At 44.1% G+C, this 19,789-nt stretch overlaps 1 long non-coding RNA gene across 1 annotated transcript in view; it reads left to right on the forward strand.

The window, feature by feature from the left end:
• The window catches only part of LOC135010613 (uncharacterized), a 36,444-nt gene extending 17,713 nt beyond the window's left edge, over positions 1–18,731 (forward strand). Inside the window, exon 2 of the long non-coding RNA XR_010209913.1 lies at positions 18,313–18,731. This is a non-coding gene — a long non-coding RNA (uncharacterized LOC135010613). The remainder of the gene's footprint in view (positions 1–18,312) is intronic.
• Positions 18,732–19,789: the final 1,058 nt, after the last annotated feature.

A 19,789-nucleotide genomic window follows, 5' to 3' on the forward strand; every position in this document is an offset into this window, starting at 1 on the left:
TGCAGCAATGCAATGCAGTGATGTTACACCTTAAACCTTATGCAGCGCTGACTGTACAAAGTACCCGCAGCGCGTACACACCTTATCAATACACTTTTAAACCTTATACAGTTAGGTAATGTAATACGCTTTAAACCCTAGCAGGGAAAAGAGGACACAACACCGATTTGTAGTTAAAACTGGGTTCCGACACCACAGAGTATATATCTAGAAGGGGGTTAACAATACAATTCATACACTACAATACAACAGAGTAAATGGCTACAGTCAATGTACATACGTGAGAATATTCGCATGCGCTTCCCGGTCCGGTCCTCCGCTATCAGGTTGAAAGCGTTGAGAGTCTTGTGTGACCAAGTCTGCTGCAGGCTCTCTTTATTCACTTCATCCAAAACATAACACAATGGATACTGTAATCTCTTTGTCCATTGGACACAGGGATGGTCATTTACAGTACAGGAGAGGTCATAGGTCTGTTTGAATAGGTGGGCGATGTCTTTCTTAACTGCTCTTGTGGGTGGTCTCCTCTGGATTCCCCCCGCATACATAATATACAGTAAATACAGTTTATATCTATATTCTATTTCTGCACATAACTATCAGCAGGAACATGCAATCTTCCGCAGACCAACACCGGAATGTTTCCCTTAAAATACCCTACAGCTGGATACCAAACATCACCTTATAACCTTAGTCTGTCCCCTCTTATCCTGCAAAGGTGAATCCCTTTGTTCTTCAACCATTTAAACAGCTATAACTTTCTGATGTGGTGTAAGGAGACTATGTGTACATTGTGCACTATTTGGATTAAATATGTAATGTGTTTTGATAGCTCTCCATGCGTTCACAAACTCCGCCGTAAATACCCATACCACGCGCAGGACAGTGGGAGCGACCATATGCAAATTGCGAGTATGTGCACGCACGGGAGAACAAGTACACGCGCAGAGGCCATCTGTGTGTGGTTTGTACGTGATGTGTGTACTGCAATATTTTTCGACTTTGACAGTCCACCATTTGGCAGTCAACAATAACTGCCACTATCTAATCACTAAACAGAATAATGGCCCTCATTCCGAGTTGATCGGTCGCAAGGCGAATTTAGCAGAGTTACACACGCTAAGCCGCCGCCTACTGGGAGTGAATCTTAGCTTCTTAAAATTGCGACCGATGTATTCGCAATATTGCGATTACTAACTACTTAGCAGTTTCTGAGTAGCTCCAGACTTACTCTGCCTGTGCGATCAGTTCAGTGCTTGTCGTTCCTGGTTGACGTCACAAACACACCCAGCGTTCGCCCAGGCACTCCCACCGTTTCTCCGGCCACTCCTGCGTTTTTTCCGGAAACGGTAGCGTTTTCAGCCACACGCCCCTGAAACGCTGTGTTTCCGCCCAGTAACACCCATTTCCTGTCAATCACATTACGATCGCCGGAGCGAAGAAAAAGCCGTGAGTAAAAATACTTTCTTCATAGTAAAGTTACTTGGCGCAGTCGCAGTGCGAACTTTGCGCATGCGTACTAAGCGGATTTTCACTGCGATGCGATGAAAAAGAACGAGCGAACAACTCGGAATGAGGGCCAATATCAATACAATATCTACAGACGATTGGATGATCGGGGGAGAGTGGTAAGTAGGAAATGTATGACCTAGTGGGATAGTAAAAAGCATGTATGTATGAATCCATGTCTGAGGGGCATGTATCATCGTGCCGTATATGTTCTAGATAAGCTTAGAGGTATTGCAAAGTATACATTAAATCCTTCTTATCCCGTATTAAGGGTCTGTAAGTGGGCCAACAAACACTACCAAGCTCTTTTCGGCTTCTTGTTCCAACAAATGGGGTGCACATTTAGTTGATGATACATTGAGGGGGAACATAAGTGAGTGCTAGTATATGTGGATATCACCTGTCGACTATGTGTGTCATTAACTGAAGGTTGTAGAGATGAAGATAAGACACATATCTAAAATACATTCACATAACATTTTCATAAACATTCTTGGGTATGGTCGATGTCTTTTCCGGATCGGTGTATCTGGGCAAAGGGGGAGACAAAGGAAAAACGGGTGAAAGAAACAGGCCATGGAATTCATTGGCAATCCTTATCATAACACTGTCTCTATGGATGGGTCATAAATTAAATCTGCTGCTGTAACAATGCCCCCGCTCCTTAGGCTCATCAATTTTGTGCCGTGCTTGCGCCGCGTTAGAATTCGAACACACCTAAATATCAAACCAATAATTATGACGACTCCCAGGATACAAAGGAGAAACTTCCCTACACTCATAATAACATTTTGAGCCCACTCTCCTAATCCTGAGAACCAATTTCGTGGGTTCAACCATGAGACCCAGCCGGTCAGTTCATTACTCACAGCAGTCAGGGTAAGGTTGTGTCTCCTTCGGAACTCCCACTTCAACTGCAAGATATCGTCCATCTTTTGATCGATGTTCTCGGTTGGGTCATCAGTGCTGTTTGTAATATACGTGCAGCACTTCACACCATTTTGAGTTGCCAAAGTGACACAGTACCCACCCGTCACGGCTGTGATATAATTGAGGACCATCCTGTGCTGGATCAGTTCCGTCTTGTAAGCTTGTAACTCCCTTCCTGTATACCTGAAGGTGTCGTCATACATCTCAGTGATATTATCTATCAAGTTCGCTAGCGCATGGATATACCTATAATTTATAATTCCTCTGGCAGTACGGGTGATGTCTAATGCGAGAAGGAATTGAATCCCGGTGGATTCGTGGATCAAATCAGAGGCTACGTGCTCTGTCCTATCTATGAGGTGTCTCTTAACGATGTGTTCATAGTGAGTATGAGTATAAAGAGCCTGAGCACTGCGGTGAACGTCTTTCATCTTATCATGGGTTATGGTCATGACCTCTGGCAACACTCTTCCAATGTAACACAATCCCTCTGAGTTCGGGGCAAGCCACTTATACGCCTTCCTCCCACATATGAAATAGGCATCATCGGGGAGAACATAGGGGACAGAATATGACATTACCATATTACAAACTTTCCAAGTGAAAAACCCAATCCCTAGTTCTCCCATCTGCTCAGTACAAGTATCGGGCTGGATGATATGAGCACAGTACCCTGGTGATACTTCTCCAACCCACATGGCCTTGCTTCCTCGAGTATATCTATACCGGAAATACCTTCCACTGTTGGCTATTTGGCGTACAAGTTCAGAGTCTATGGGTATCTTATCAGCTCTGTGCGAAAAGGCCATGGTCTGGTTATTCCATGTCACCTCCCAATTTCCCGGCTTTCGGTAATTGGAAATATTGAAACATAATAAGGATCTATCTACATGATACTGGTGGAGCTTCAGACTAGGGGGCCTAGAAATATTGAATTTCTTGTCCACCGGTCTCCCACCCCGTAATTCGAGTACCTCATCTATTGCTAAAGGGTACGGTACTAATCCTGACTTGCTCTGACCTTGAGGTACTTGTGAGCACACCCAGCATTCTGTCTGGTTTAAGACCTTACCCACTAGTGAGTGGTAATCACTCAATGGATGACGGTCCATGTTGATATTAAGGCTGGACTGACATCTCTGGATGCACCCATCCTCGACTATGTTCTCACAATTCTTACAAATGCAATTTTCCTCAGCCAATAACCCTTCTCAGTGCCTCCGAGCTCCCTGACTACCAGATCGTTTTCTGATACTCGCCTTTGCTCGAGTGATGTGTTGCTCTTGAGATTCTACAAATCCATCCTCGCAATCAGAACCCATTCCAGATCCTTTCTCGACCTCTCTGGGACCCTCACCAAAACAGACTGTTCTCGTCAACAACAGGATTAACAGGGAAACCTGGAACGCAGTCTATTGGGGTAAGTCCATCTTATTAAGGGAAGAGAAAGGAAACAAGAAGGGGGAGAAAGAGAAGGAGGGTAGTGGGAGATGGGGAAAATAATAAAAAAAGAAAAACTGGTGCGACAACCACCTCTGGTCTGGTTGTTCTCCGCGCTCAGGTGCTGTCTCAACAGTACTGCCTCTTAACCTTCCCGGAACAGACACTCCAGTGATACGATGTTCTCTCCGAGTCAGCGACCTTTCTGTAGGGAACATAAATCTTGCATTTCAATGTGTTTAACTGATGTGTATTATCAGTTGTGTGAAGTAAACCATCTGTGGAAAGTGAAAAGAGAGGGGAAATAAAAAAGAAAATTTTTCAGATTTGCGTTCAGCATCAGGCTGTCACACCATCATGTATATCGGTATCTATGCACAGTCTCCCTTCACCAGTATTCCCATTCTCCACCCTTTGTGCATGACCAGGCACACTGATACCGGTGTCCCTATGCTGGTGAGATATACTGGGTTTGGGCAGAACTCTGAAAAGACCGAGTAGGCATGTGACGTTTGAACTGTAATCCTGTCGGTGAACGTAAGAGGATGAAGAGGAAACTTTGAAAACCAATCACATAGAGTTTAGTAACAGGTAAGCTTGTAAAGGCAAAGAAGATTTTTTTACAAAGTCTGACATCTGGATTGGGCACTACGGGGAATGATTCCCTAATCGGTCTGTTCCCCTTAAAAAAAATTCTATATGTGTTATATCTCTACTGGGACTATCCCAGCCATCAATCCAGTGTCTTGTCCATTCTAAGTTCATAGGGAACCCGGTATCCTTGAGATAATTTCCTCTACCTGTGATGGACATGCATCTAAAACAGTGAAATGCAATATTAGTCTTTGTGGTTTGTTTTTTTTAACATATTTTGTGCTTCCTGGGTGGGGAGCACTCTATATGTATACCATCTCTAACAAAACTCCTGTTAAGTTACTTAGAGGTCACTTCTCCTATATAGAGAAGCCAAAGTTTAGAGGCCTCCTCCTAATCCCAGTAAGTTCTGTCAAAAGGGTAAAGTTGCATTTATTCTGTTCTTCCAATTAACCGAATCTGTGTTTTATATATGGCTCGTGATTCCTTAATATATGTCCCTTGATCCCGTCTATGTGTTTAATAACGTGGCTTGTTTATTCTGTCTAGGGGTCTATATTGGCTATGTGCTGTACTACTCTTACAATCTCTAGCAAAATGTCCTTTATTTTTACAAATGTAACATATTCTCGGTCTTTGGTTACTACTAGGGTTTTGGGGCTTGGGCTGATGAGACTTTGGTGTAAGAGCCTGTATACTTTCAATCCTCAGCCTCTCCTCCTGCAGTTCTCTACGCCTAGCAATATTCTTATGGTGTTCAATCGCGCACTTTCTACGACAAGCTATCCAATCAGGCAAAAAAAAAAATTTGTTTGTACCCTGTCCCTTACTGTCTGATTGAGTCCGTCCATTAATACAGAAACAGCTACCTCCCTGTAATTCGCATCGTTCCCTATATCTGATACCCCCATATATCTATCTATTATTTGCAGGTCCTGATGGAAGTATTCAGATGTCATTTAATTTTCCCTCTTTTTTATGGAGAAAATTTTTTCTCCACTTTACAGTTGTGGGGAAATACAACTCTAGTTGCCTGTTAATTTGCTCTAAGTTCTCCTGATTAAGTTTGTCAGTCATAAAACTATCCGACTCTAATCTACAATCAGTGATTAATTTTTGGGTGTCAATATTAGGGGGTAGGCACGCTTTCAAAACTATCCGCCAGTGTGTTTTTGTCGGTTCGTACGCATTACCCAGATCTCTGATAAATTTCTGACATCTGGCTAAATGCTTCCGAGGGTCGGGGAATTCTGAAATGACTGATCGCAGCTCATCTCTGGGCCACGGGCAATACATTGCATTATTCCTGGTGAGGACTACTTCCTGACTATCAGTTTCCCCATTGGGAGTTACTATTTCCAAGACCGAGTGTAATCCTACCGTTGCGTTCCTAATCTGTTTACAGTGAGGTGTTGTTGTTTCTGTGCAATGAACTGTCTCATACTTGCCGGTAGCTGTGACCTCACCAGTTCTTTCGTTGGGGAATATTGTTACTGCTCTACCTGGTTGGACAGGTCCCACCTGAGTTTCCTGCAACATGACTGTTTGGAGGAGAGCTGCGATTTGGCTGAATCCTTCATCTCCCTGTGACCTAAAACCTTGGAGAGACTTCAAAACAGGATACATTTTGCAAAAATTAGGGTTAATACATTGCTCTTTCATATTACTATCATTTACGGATGTATCATTGACTGTAGCCTTCTGTTCCCCTTGGACCTGTGTCGACAATGGTGTGTTTGTGTTCTCATTCCCGCTAGGTTTGGAACCTGCTGCATATGTTAATTTCTCTTGCATATCGCCCTCTTGCTGCCATAAATTTAAACAATCTGTATGTCTAATCCTTTGTTTTCTGGATTTTATTAGACATATCCTACTCCTTAAATTCTGCAATACCTCTGGTTCAAAACTACCTATCCCAGGAAATGATGCTTTATCCCCCACAGTCATTCGTGTCCATTCATCACAAAAGGTCTCAGTGTGGGGACCATACTTCTCAAACATTACCAACCGAGCTGACCCCCTGCGTCTCAATTCTGCTGTCTGAACCCTGACTGAGGAACGTCCCTGTGTTGTGCACTTGGCTCCCATTGTGGACCCTTTTAACACGGGAAAATTTCCTAAAATGCTCCAAACACAGTAGTCTAACGTAGAGATGAGCGCCTGAAATTTTTCGGGTTTTGTGTTTTGGTTTTGGGTTCGGTTCCGCGGCCGTGTTTTGGGTTCGAACGCGTTTTGGCAAAACCTCACCGAATTTTTTTTGTCGGATTCGGGTGTGTTTTGGATTCGGGTGTTTTTTTCCAAAAACACTAAAAAACAGCTTAAATCATAGAATTTGGGGGTCATTTTGATCCCAAAGTATTATTAACCTCAAAAACCATAATTTACACTCATTTTCAGTCTATTCTGAATACCTCACACCTCACAATATTATTTTTAGTCCTAAAATTTGCACCGAGGTAGCTGTGTGAGTAAGATTAGCGACCCTAGTGGCCGACACAAACACCGGGCCCATCTAGGAGTGGCACTGCAGTGTCACGCAGGATGGCCCTTCCAAAAAACCCTCCCCAAACAGCACATGACACAAAGAAAAAAAGAGGCGCAATGAGGTAGCTGTGTGAGTAAGATTAGCGACCCTAGTGGCCGACACAAACACCGGGCCCATCTAGGAGTGGCACTGCAGTGTCACGCAGGATGGCCCTTCCAAAAAACCCTCCCCAAACAGCACATGACGCAAAGAAAAAAAGAGGCGCAATGAGGTAGCTGTGTGATTAAGATTAGCGACCCTAGTGGCCGACACAAACACCGGGCCCATCTAGGAGTGGCACTGCAGTGTCACGCAGGATGTCCCTTCCAAAAAACCCTCCCCAAACAGCACATGACGCAAAGAAAAAAAGAGGCTTTTTACTGATATTTGGTGTTTTGGATTTGACATGCTCTGTACTATGACATTGGGCATCGGCCTTGGCAGACGACGTTGCTGGCATTTCATCGTCTCGGCCATGACTAGTGGCAGCAGCTTCAGCACGAGGTGGAAGTGGATCTTGATCTTTCCCTAATTTTGGAACCTCAACATTTTTGTTCTCCATATTTTAATAGGCACAACTAAAAGGCACCTCAGGTAAACAATGGAGATGGATGGATTGGATACTAGTATACAATTATGGACGGGCTGCCGAGTGCCGACACAGAGGTAGCCACAGCCGTGAACTACCGCACTGTACTGTGTCTGCTGCTAATATATAGACTGGTTGATAAAGAGATAGTATACTCGTAACTAGTATGTATGTATAAAGAAAGAAAAAAAAACCACGGTTAGGTGGTATATACAATTATGGACGGGCTGCCGAGTGCCGACACAGAGGTAGCCACAGCCGTGAACTACCGCACTGTACTGTGTCTGCTGCTAATATATAGACTGGTTGATAAAGAGATAGTATACTCGTAACTAGTATGTATGTATAAAGAAAGAAAAAAAAACCACGGTTAGGTGGTATATACAATTATGGACGGGCTGCCGAGTGCCGACACAGAGGTAGCCACAGCCGTGAACTACCGCACTGTACTGTGTCTGCTGCTAATATATAGACTGGTTGATACATACTAGTTACGAGTATACTATCTCTTTATCAACCAGTCTATATATTAGCAGCAGACACAGTACAGTGCGGTAGTTCACGGCTGTGGCTACCTCTGTGTCGGCACTCGGCAGCCCGTCCATAATTGTATATACCAGTGACCTAACCGTGGTTTTTTTTTCTTTCTTTATACATACATACTAGTTACGAGTATACTATCTCTTTATGTATAAAGAAAGAAAAAAAAACCACGGTTAGGTGGTATATACAATTATGGACGGGCTGCCGAGTGCCGACACAGAGGTAGCCACAGCCGTGAACTACCGCACTGTACTGTGTCTGCTGCTAATATATAGACTGGTTGATAAAGAGATAGTATACTCGTAACTAGTATGTATGTATAAAGAAAGAAAAAAAAACCACGGTTAGGTCACTGGTATATACAATTATGGACGGGCTGCCGAGTGCCGACACAGAGGTAGCCACAGCCGTGAACTACCGCACTGTACTGTGTCTGCTGCTAATATAGACTGGTTGATAAAGAGATAGTATACTACTAATATTATATACTGGTGGTCAGGTCACTGGTCACTAGTCACACTGGCAGTGGCACTCCTGCAGCAAAAGTGTGCACTGTTTAATTTTAATATAATATTATGTACTCCTGGCTCCTGCTATAACCTATAACTGGCACTGCAGTAGTGCTCCCCAGTCTCCCCCACAATTATAAGCTGTGTGAGCTGAGCAGTCAGACAGATATATAATATATATAGATGATGCAGCACACTGGCCTGAGCCTGAGCAGTGCACACAGATATGGTATGTGACTGAGTCACTGTGTGCTGTGTATCGCTTTTTTCAGGCAGAGAACGGATTATAAATAAAAGTGGTGGTCACTGGTCACTATCAGCAAAACTCTGCACTGTACACTACTGAGTACTCCTAATGCTCCCCAAAATTAGTAAATCAAGTGTCTCTCTAATCTATTCTAATTCTAAACGGAGAGGACGCCAGCCACGTCCTCTCCCTATCAATCTCAATGCACGTGTGAAAATGGCGGCGACGCGCGGCTCCTTATATAGAATCCGAGTCTCGCGATAGAATCCGAGCCTCGCGAGAATCCGACAGCGTCATGATGACGTTCGGGCGCGCTCGGGTTAACCGAGCAAGGCGGGAAGATCCGAGTCGCTCGGACCCGTGAAAAAAAACATGAAGTTCTGGCGGGTTCGGATTCAGAGAAACCGAACCCGCTCATCTCTAGTCTAACGGTGGAAGTCCTCAAAGTTCTTCCACTAACTTCTTCTGCTGCTCCGAGTACCACGGATCCGCCCTATTTAGCAGACACGTGTAGCCATTGCAGGCCCTTCTTCGGCCTATATCCCCTGGGCCTTTAGGAGTAACTTACCGTACACAGTGAATATCTGCCTAAAAGACAATTTTTACACAAATCACGCTTGCATGTGCTCTAAACAACGCGTATGATGACGAGATTTACGCACAAATATGCAAAACTTCGTATCACGTTGCGCCACGTATTGCTCACACAACCGTGCGGTCCAATCGTACCGCTTATAGACACTTGCTATCTATAAGTTGTAGGATCGCTGGAGTCTTCACACTGTGCTCCAAAACAGCCGGAGTGTAATACCAAGAAAACAACAACTTCACAAAGCTTTATCACACTCCGTTGCACGTGTTCACCTAGACCGTGCTCACCAAGTTCACCGAGTTTCACAGAGTTCACCAAGCTCACCAAGCGGGGTTCAATACATTCACACCTTTTTCAGCCCACACTAACACTCTATAGTTTTCTGATCAGAAAAATATCCTTTCCTGGAAACCGAGCAATTTGTGCTATTGTAGCGTGGCTACTGTTCCGCCCCTAAACTAAACAATGCTATTGTGTAATTTGTACTTAGCGGTTGTACCCTTACGCACGTTGCGTAAACATGCGACCATGCGTATGTCTTTACGTTGCGTACGCAGTCCCGTACTTTGTCCGAAACACGTGTACAAAAACCGTACGTCCGCAATAGTACAAATCCCACACTTCTATAAATGTAAGAGATATTACCTATAATCGTTTACTTAACACAACACAGTTGTCTTCTGTATAAACCTTTACAACTAGGCCAGGCTGCGTGTGTGTCTTACACTTACTTCCTTAAATATTTATTTTATTTTTAACTATATAGCACCAAATATCTCCGGTTTTCACATAGTTCTAAATGAACCTAGCAATAATCAATAATTCAAATGGTATGATTCAGATTGGATAGCTATCTTGCAGAACATACACTGATATAAATATACACATAATTATAATAATATTATATATAATATATATTTATATAATATATATCACTTGACTCTCATAGAACCCCCACACAGTACACACCTACTGAAATGAATGCATTTCCTTTAAAGTCTCTAATTTGTATATCAATGCTGTGTGCTTTTGACTGCCTGTTCAAGAGGGTTGTTCACTGCTAAGAAAAAGCAGTTACACAGGTTAATTTGCATTTCAATGGCTATCTTATAGTAAGCAGAGTTAGCTAAATCTTAGAGGTAAAAGAAAAAAAAACTTTGTTTATATCTGTGTGTCGTTCTTACATCAAGTATTCATCTTACTATTAACTTTCATTAAGCCCCATCTGAAACTATTTGTAATTGACTATGGCATGGGTTAAATAAATGCATTGGTAACTCATAAATGGTGATTGATTGTGACCAGGGAGAGCTGATTATTCTTGAGCAGACTGAAAATCAGCCATTAAGAAAAAATGACCTTCCCAAAATGACCGCTGCTCCTCCCCCTTCCACATCCATGAGGGTTACACAAAATGGTGGACAGGCCATGTGGTTAGTCCAAAATGGAGGACAAATCATGCTGCTTCCTTTGTCACAAAGAAATCACACACCATGTAAGCCCCTGAAGTTATTTTAGGCCTGAGTTAAAAAAAACACTATATCAAGGCTATTGCAGCAACTTTTAAATGTACTTTTAACCCTACTTAACAGATAAGCAATCCAATCTGAATCAAACACAATATGACTCATTTGAACCTTGTTTTGCAACAATAAAAATACATTTTAGCATCTTAAATATTATGAGAAACGAATTGTCCCTTAAATTTCATATCAGCATCTTACTAATAACGCAACACAATACACGTGGATGTGATTCGTCAGCATTTTGCGATGCGTCCATCATTAGCCGGTCGATCACAGCCGCGTTTGTAATGTACAGTGCATTATCAAGAACGTGATATCGCGGACCAGAGCCCCCATCTATGAATGCCAAATTGATTTCTCACAAATATTTAAAATGCCCGCTCTAATATATATTGCAGACGCCAGGCACATCTTATTACCATATACGATAAAAGTGCGCTGTACATCGCAAACACTGTATCCCTTAAGAGAAAACAATACACCCACACATTATCTGAGTCCCAAAGCTCATTGATGTATACATTTGTTATTAAAAAGGATATGCAGGAATGAAAGATATACCTTACACACACTTAGATACACTTTAAACCTTCGCCGTAATGCAATGCAATGATATTACACCTTAAACCTTATGCAGCAATGCAATGCAGTGATGTTACACCTTAAACCTTATGCAGCGCTGACTGTACAAAGTACCCGCAGCGCGTACACACCTTATCAATACACTTTTAAACCTTATACAGTTAGGTAATGTAATACGCTTTAAACCCTAGCAGGGAAAAGAGGACACAACACCGATTTGTAGTTAAAACTGGGTTCCGACACCACAGAGTATATATCTGGAAGGGGGTTAACAATACAATTCATACACTACAATACAACAGAGTAAATGGCTACAGTCAATGTACATACGTGAGAATATTCGCATGCGCTTCCCGGTCCGGTCCTCCGCTATCAGGTTGAAAGCGTTGAGAGTCTTGTGTGACCAAGCCTGCTGCAGGCTCTCTTTATTCACTTCATCCAAAACATAACACAATGGATACTGTAATCTCTTTGTCCATTGGACACAGGGATGGTCATTTACAGTACAGGAGAGGTCATAGGTCTGTTTGATGATATACTGTATTGGATCATAGATTTTATAGTGTGTACGCAGCTTAAGTTTTGAGCCTGTTTTTGAAGGTCACCGCAGTGGAAGCCTCTTGAACTGTGTGAGTAAGTGAGTACCATAGAGTCAAGCTGCAAAGCTAAAAGCTTAGCCAAAAAATGAATTAAGGGAGAATCTTTTTATACTGCTAACAGTCCTTCAGCTGCAGATTTAAATAAGCTAGTGCGGCAATAAGGAATCAGAAGCTGATTCAGGTACCTTGGACTCCTGTTATGTAGGTTTTGAAAGGCAGCAAGCCAGTCTTGAAATAGAATTGCTATACAACAGGCAGCCATATGGAGTAGAGAATGGGTGTTTTGCTTTGAGTCGCAGATACAGTGCATTGCAGTAGTCCTAGCGTGATCATACAAATGCATGCAGTGGCTTAACTAGAAATTTTTCTCCCGCAAGCCAAAGAATTATCTGCCCCCCCCCTCATAATTGGCACTAGCAAAGTGAAAAGGGGCGGGCTTCATTAAAATGGGAGTGGCTTCACAGAAAGGGGCGTGGCGCCGCAGGGAAAGACTACCTTATACCCCAGTTTTGCAGCCTGCAAGCGGAGACAGTGGCAACCACAGGAAAATAATAATAATCCTGATTCACGCCCCTTACATTATTCATTATTATTCCTCCTTATAGTAATGCCCCTTACACATTATGCCACACACTGCAATGGCCCTTAGATATTATGCCACACACCGTAATGCCTGTGACACATTATGCCACACCGCAATGCCCTTTATAAATTATGCCACACACTGCAGTGTCCCTGAGGCATTATACCACACACCATAATGCCTGTGACACATTATGACACACACTGTAATGCCTGTGACAATTACGCCACGCATCACAATGCTCGTTATACATTATGCTACACACTACAATGCCCCTGAGATATTATACCACATTCAATGCCCGTGATACAGTATACCACACACCGTCATGCCTGTGACACATTATGACACACACCGCAATGCCCGTTATACATTATACCACACACTGCAATGCCCCTAAGACATTATACCATATACAATGCCCGTGATACAGTACACCACACACCGTCATGTCTGTGACACATTATGACACACACCGCAATGCCCGTTATACATTATACCACATAACACAATGTCCTTGATACATTATGCCACACATCGCAATGCCCGTTATATATTATGCCTCACACCGCAATGCCCATTACACATTAAGCACTACAGTAAGGCTTCTAATTACTTTTAAATTATCAGATCATTTCCAAGGGTTTCATGATCTTGGTTCCATGCACGGTGCCAGGGGTTTTCATGCTCAGGGTGTCATGCTCGTTGCCAGGGTTTCATGCGCTTGGTGTTATGCTTGTTGCCAGGGGTTTCATGCACTGGGTGTTAAAGCTCGTTGCCAGTGGGTAATGCTTGTTGCCAGGGATTTCATGCTCTGGGTGTCATGCTCGTTGGTTGTTGCTAGGGAGTAATGCTGCCCAACCTGCCCCACGCTGTTTAGTGAGCCGCAGGCAATGCTGACGCTGAAGGGTGCACTGAGCCGCGGGCACCGCTGCCCGATCCCCCCAGTTGCTGCTGCCTCCACTGCGCAAGTTTAGCAAGGTGGCAGGGTTTCAGGGTGCTGCGGCCAGCGCTATGCGCTCCCGCGGGTCCCGGCACTTCCTAGACGCTAGAGGTCAAGTATGACCTCTAGCATGTCTCCTCCATGGCGGCAGCCATTTTGGAAGGAACATTTAGCAGATTGACATGCGGACGACTAGTCCGCATGTCAATCTGCTCTGAATCATTGGCGGCGCCCCCGCGCCATTGCGCCTCCAAGCCTCCGCAGTGGCTCCACAGATATTCTGGGGGAAGTAAGTGCTTTATTGTGTCTATGGGGATAATTTAGACCTGATCACTTGCTAGCGTTTTTTGCACTGCTGCGATCAGGTCAGAACTGCGCATGCATATGCACCGCAATGCGCAGGCGCGTCGCACAGGTACAAAGCAGTTATTTGCTCTGTGATGGGTTTGTGCGAATAATCTATTTGCATGGGCGATCGCAAGGTGATTGACAAGAAGAAGGCGTTTGTGGGTGGCAACTGACCGTTTTCTGTGGGTGTTTGGAAAAACGCAGGCGTTCCCAAGCGTTTGCAGGGTGGGTGTCTGACGTCAATTCCGGTCCCGGACAGGCTGAAGTGATCTCAGCGTCTGAGTAAGTCCTGGGCTACTTAGAAACTGCACAAGATCTTTTTGTACCGCTCGGCTGCACATGCGATCGCACACTTACACAGCTAAAATATACTTCCCGGTGGGCGGCAACTATGCGAACGCAGGACTGCAAAAAACATCTAGCGAGCGATCACGTCTGAATTACCCCCTTGAGCCAAGTGTAATGGAGTGAGAGTTTCAGAAAGTGAGAGATTTGGTAAGGTTTTTCAGTTTTTTTTAAAGTGGCAATCATTTACACTGCAAAACAAGGTTGATCTTGCTGTGTAAATGATTGCCACTTTAAAAAAAAACTGCAAAACCTTACCAAATCTCTCACTTTCTGAAACTGTCACTCTATTACATTTGGCCTCTGATGTTTAAGTGGCACCACCATCTATTTCCCCACTGGACCCAGAGGCGGATTGGCCATAGGGTTCACAGGGAAGATTCCCGGTGGGCCGACGCACCAGTGGGGCCTGTTTTGTTTGAGGACATGTGGTCCTTTTTATAGACATAATGAATAAGAAGCAAAATAATTTGCATATATGAAAATGTCTTTGCCACTTAGCCTGTGATTGCAGATGATCTAGTGTATGCTCTGTCTGTCTGCCTGCTTGGCTGACATATAAGATTGAGTGAATAGTGATTGGGATACGGTTGGTGTAATAAGCAAGAAAATATATCTTTCTAAAGAATGATATAGTTTCCTAAATTCTGAAGATGTATCATATAATGTGCTCATAATTAATTTTGTTTCCTTTTAACTTCGCCTTGATGCTGGACATCCCCACTATCCGGTAATTCTTGGGGGGAGGGTGCTGCTGCCATGGCCCATGGCTAGACCTTGCACCTCTGGTGCTGCCCAAGTGGGGCCACTAGTACAAATTTTTCCAGGGCCGCTTTTTGTTCCCAATCTGTCCCTGACTGGACCCCTAGTATGCACTTACACCCCTGTCTGTAAGCTTCATATTCTACTAATTACCTCCCCTCATGTAACATCACATATTTTCTAGTCTTCACTTACACTTCCGACTGTCCATAGACGACCAACATGACTGGATCATACTGCCCACAAATCTGGCTGGACCAATATGTATTATGTAGCACTCAAGGGTGTAGCGAGGGTCTCTCCAGTGGAGCGCACGGTCCGGGCACAGAAAAAGTCAGTTCACGCGATGCCAAATGCCCGCTCACCCCCTTCCCACGGGCCACTGTACTGGCAGCCGCAGAGCAGGAGATGCAGAGGGGGCGTAAACTGACTTGGACTCGGAGACTAGGTAGGGAACAGGGCAGGCCAGAGGTGACAGCAGGAGACACTAACAGCCGGCACATGCCGGATCTCTGCCAGTCCTCTTTATATGTCTCACTGTCTGCTTTTAGCTCTGCAGGAGGTTTACTTCTGTACTGCAGCACCACTCTCTGCCCCTGCTGCTGCCGCACCCCTCTCTTTCCTGGAAGTTGCAGCACATGTCTCTACTTCAGCTCTCTCTGCTCCAGCTGCTGCCGCCCCTCTCTCTGCCCCAGCTTCTGCAGAACCTCTCTCTGCCCCGGCTGCTGCAGCACTTCTCTCTACATTGATGCTGCAGCACCTTTCTTTGCCCCAGCTGCTGTTGCAAGACCTCTCTCTGCAGCAGCACCTCTTTCTGCACTGCCTTCTGCAGCATCTCTCTCTGCCCCGCCTGCTGCAGCACCTCTCTGCCCTGGCTGTTGCAGCACTTCTGTCTACATTGATGTGGCAGCACCTCTCTCTGCCCCTCAGACTGCTGCAGCACCTTTCTCTGCCCCTCAGGCTGCTGCAGCACAGCTCTCTCTTCCCCTCAGGCTGCTGCAGCACAGCTCTCTGTGCCCCTCAGGCAATTCTGTGACGTTATTTTCATTGAAGCATAGTGGGATTATCAGGTCTGGGATGGTAGTTCTAGGGTATTATTTTCATTAAGGCATTGGGAGATTATCAGATCAACGGTTGGGCAATTTTGGTGTATTATTTTTGATTGAGAGTGTGTGTGGGGTGTCACATTTGGGGGTTTATTTTCATTGAGGTATTACAAAATTATCAGATCGTGGGGTTTCAGTTTTGGGGCCTTATTTATTAATTCGGAGATGGGGGGTTATCAGGTCTTTGGGCGGCGGGGGGGGTGTGTGTCACATTTGGGAGCTTTGTTTTCATTGAAGAATTGGGGGGTTGTGAGGTCAGGGCATATATAGTGTTTTATTTGAATGAAACAAGTAAATAGTTAAATACAGCTACTTCCATAGCGGCTCTGCCATGGACTAACGTGTATAAGGGGCTCTACTGTGTGGCATAATGTGTATAAGGGGTACTACTGTATGCTGTAATGTGAATAACGGACACTACTGTGCGGTGTTATGTGAATTGATACTATTCTGTGGACAGGCATCTTCCCAATGAAGCCATTGGGTTAACTTACCAGTATATTTTTGTATTGTGGGAGGAAAGTGGAGTACCCGGAGGAAGAATATACAAACTCCAAACAGTTAGGGCCATGGTGGGAATCAAACCCATGACCTCAGTGCTTTGAGGTAGTAATGCTAACCATTACATCGTCCATGCTGCAATGCCCTTATAGTGTTGTTGCAAGCCTTCAGCATGCATTGATTCTATTTTAAACATGGGGGGCACCCAAAGGAAATTTTTGCCCTGAGCTCCACAAGATCTAGAACCGGCTCTTTCACCAATTTAGGATTTTTTTATTTATTTTTTAGTGTAACAATTTTTTTAATGAATGCATCACTTCATAATACAATAACAATAGTATCAGCAGTGAAAAGGCACGGGTACATGCAATCAAAATAGCCAATGAGCAGAAAAATCAGCGGTACCAAATAAAGAGAGGTTCACGAGTTATAATAAAGTTCGGTAATGGGCAATGTCAGTTACACTCAGTAGTTCCGCTGACACCATATCACTGTAAGTAAACCAGAAATAATAGTACAAATAAAAGAAAGAAAAAACCTGCTATTTGTTGTGCTTTGGGGTTATGAGGAGGCCGGGACCACATGACACCACCAACACTCAATTTGCCAACACTATGGGAGGGTCTCCAATTGCCATTCTAGTCTCATACCACTCAGTTCCTTTCAGTGAGTTCTTGATTCTGATTTGAAAGTCAATGGGGAGGGTAGCTATATAACTTTCCCAGGACTCGAAAAACTGCCCCACCATTTTGCCCTTCTGTATAGTAGTTTCTATCCAGTGCATTTGAAATAGGTGATGCAATTTTCCCTTGAATAGGAGTATGGTGGGGGGATCCTTAAGGATCCAGGATTGCAGAATCGCCTTACGTGCAGCCGCACTTATTGCCAAAAGCAACCTTTTGCATCCCTTTGTAACTCTCTGCCCTTCCGGGAGTATCCCAAAAACTGCCCACTCTGCTGTAAAAGGAATGAAATTAATTAAGTGTTCCATGGCATAACTCCGCACTTGGAGCCAAAAGTGTCGGATCAACGGGCAACGCCAAAAACAATGTATGAGATCCGATCTGGGTGTAAGGCATTTGAGGCATCTATCCGAGTCCGTCATGCCTGCCACGCATTGTTTGTACGGGGAAAAGTAGGCTCTATGGACTATATTATAGAACATTTCCTGGTATTGTGCCGAAGGCAGTAATTTACAAGAGTGAAGTAAACTGGTTAAGAGTACTTCACACGTAAGCCCAGGAAAATCAGACGCCCACTTATGCATCCCAGAATTTGAGTGAGAATGATCCAGCAGAGTGGTAAGTCTTCTATAATGTACGGACAGAGCCCGTTTCGTGGCAGGGGGGGTCAGTAGAATAGCATCTAGATCGTTAGTGAAGTCAGCCCCTGACAAAGCTTTAAGGACCGAGCTGGTATAGTGTTGCATCTGAAAAAACGCTAGCGGGAAACCCTGAACAAACGGGTAAATCTCTCGTGCCTGTGCAAATGTCAGTGGTCTCCCTCCAGCCCCATCAATCATATCTCTTATATTTTTCAGGCCCTCTTTACTGAACAACGTGAAAGGAAAGACCGCCTCCCCATGCTGGAACTCAGGATTGCCCAGAAACGTCAGAAACAGGGATTTATGTCCTCCTAAATTCCTAGTTCGCCTGAGAACATGCCATAGACGATAGACTGTCCACAGGAGAGGATTGTCTTTTAATTCCTGATCGAATTCTGACTCTACACCGTGAAGGAAAGAGATCAGATTTCTGGACCCCGCAAATTGCGCCTCTAGTCGTGTATTAGCATAAATGTCACTATTATTTAACCAGTCTCTTAGAAACCTCAACAAAGAAGCATGGTTATAAAGCTGGACGTTCGGAAAATTAATTCCCCCATTAGCTTTAGGTTGTTGTAATTTATGCATAGCAATAAGTGGCCTTTTGCCCTTCCATATAAATTGTCTTAAAAGTTTGGTAATGTGTGACAAATCAGATCTACTAAGCAATATAGGGAGGGACTGCAAGATATACAGCAGTTTTGGGAACGTACACATTTAATCAAATTAGCCCGTCCTAGGTACGAAAGCATCAAGCCCTTCCAGGCCCCCAGTTCCTTTGCTATGGAGTCAATTGCCGCCTTAACATTCAGTTTATATAAGTCCGAGGGATATTTGGGTAGTCTGATGCCCAAGTATGTAATGTACGTGTTAGCCCATTTAATGGGTAACTGACCACACCATCTCGGACTTCTTTTCCCCGCCTTTAGATATAAACCTACAAATTTGGCAAGGTTAACCTGAAAGCCTGATATTTTTCCAAAATCATCTAACAATCCCAAAATATCCCGCAGTGACTCCCTAGGGTTCCCTATATATAATAGTACATCATCAGCGAATGCAGATAATTTAATCTCCGTGTCACCAATGGGAATGCCCTGATAGGTAGTCGAGTCTTGGAGTATACAGAAAAGAGGGTCTATGGACAAGTTAAAGAGAAGGGGTGACAAGGGGCAGCCTTGTCTCGTGCCCCTCTGCATAGTTATCTGGGAGCCCCGTTTGCCATTAACTAGTAAGGAGGTTGTCGGGGCAGTGTATAGATATTTAATGAGGCCCACAAACCTGTTGTTGAAGCCCCTATATTCCAGCACTTTAAATAAATGGTGCCATGCTACAGTGTCAAAGGCCTTATGTGTGTCAAGGCTTAAGAGCATATGTCCCGAAGGAGGTGAGTTTCTAGACGCAACTGTAGCCGCTATGGCCGTTCGAATGGCCCTGACCGATTGACGATCCCGAACAAAACCATACTGATGATCCGTGAGTAAGTCAGGGAGAATCAGCTGCAGCCTATTGGCCATTATTTTCGTAAAAATCTTAAAATCAGAATTTAAGAGGGTGATGGGTCTATACGAGTCGGCTGATAATAAATCTCTATCCGGTTTGGGGATTAGGGTCGTGAATGCTTGAGAGAATGAAGAATAAGAAGGGTGTTCCCTGTATATTTTATTGAAAAGTTCTAACAGTGTCGGTATCA

Source organism: Pseudophryne corroboree, chromosome 2, assembly GCF_028390025.1.
Source record: "Pseudophryne corroboree isolate aPseCor3 chromosome 2, aPseCor3.hap2, whole genome shotgun sequence".
In the NCBI taxonomy this organism is placed as follows: domain Eukaryota; kingdom Metazoa; phylum Chordata; class Amphibia; order Anura; family Myobatrachidae; genus Pseudophryne; species Pseudophryne corroboree.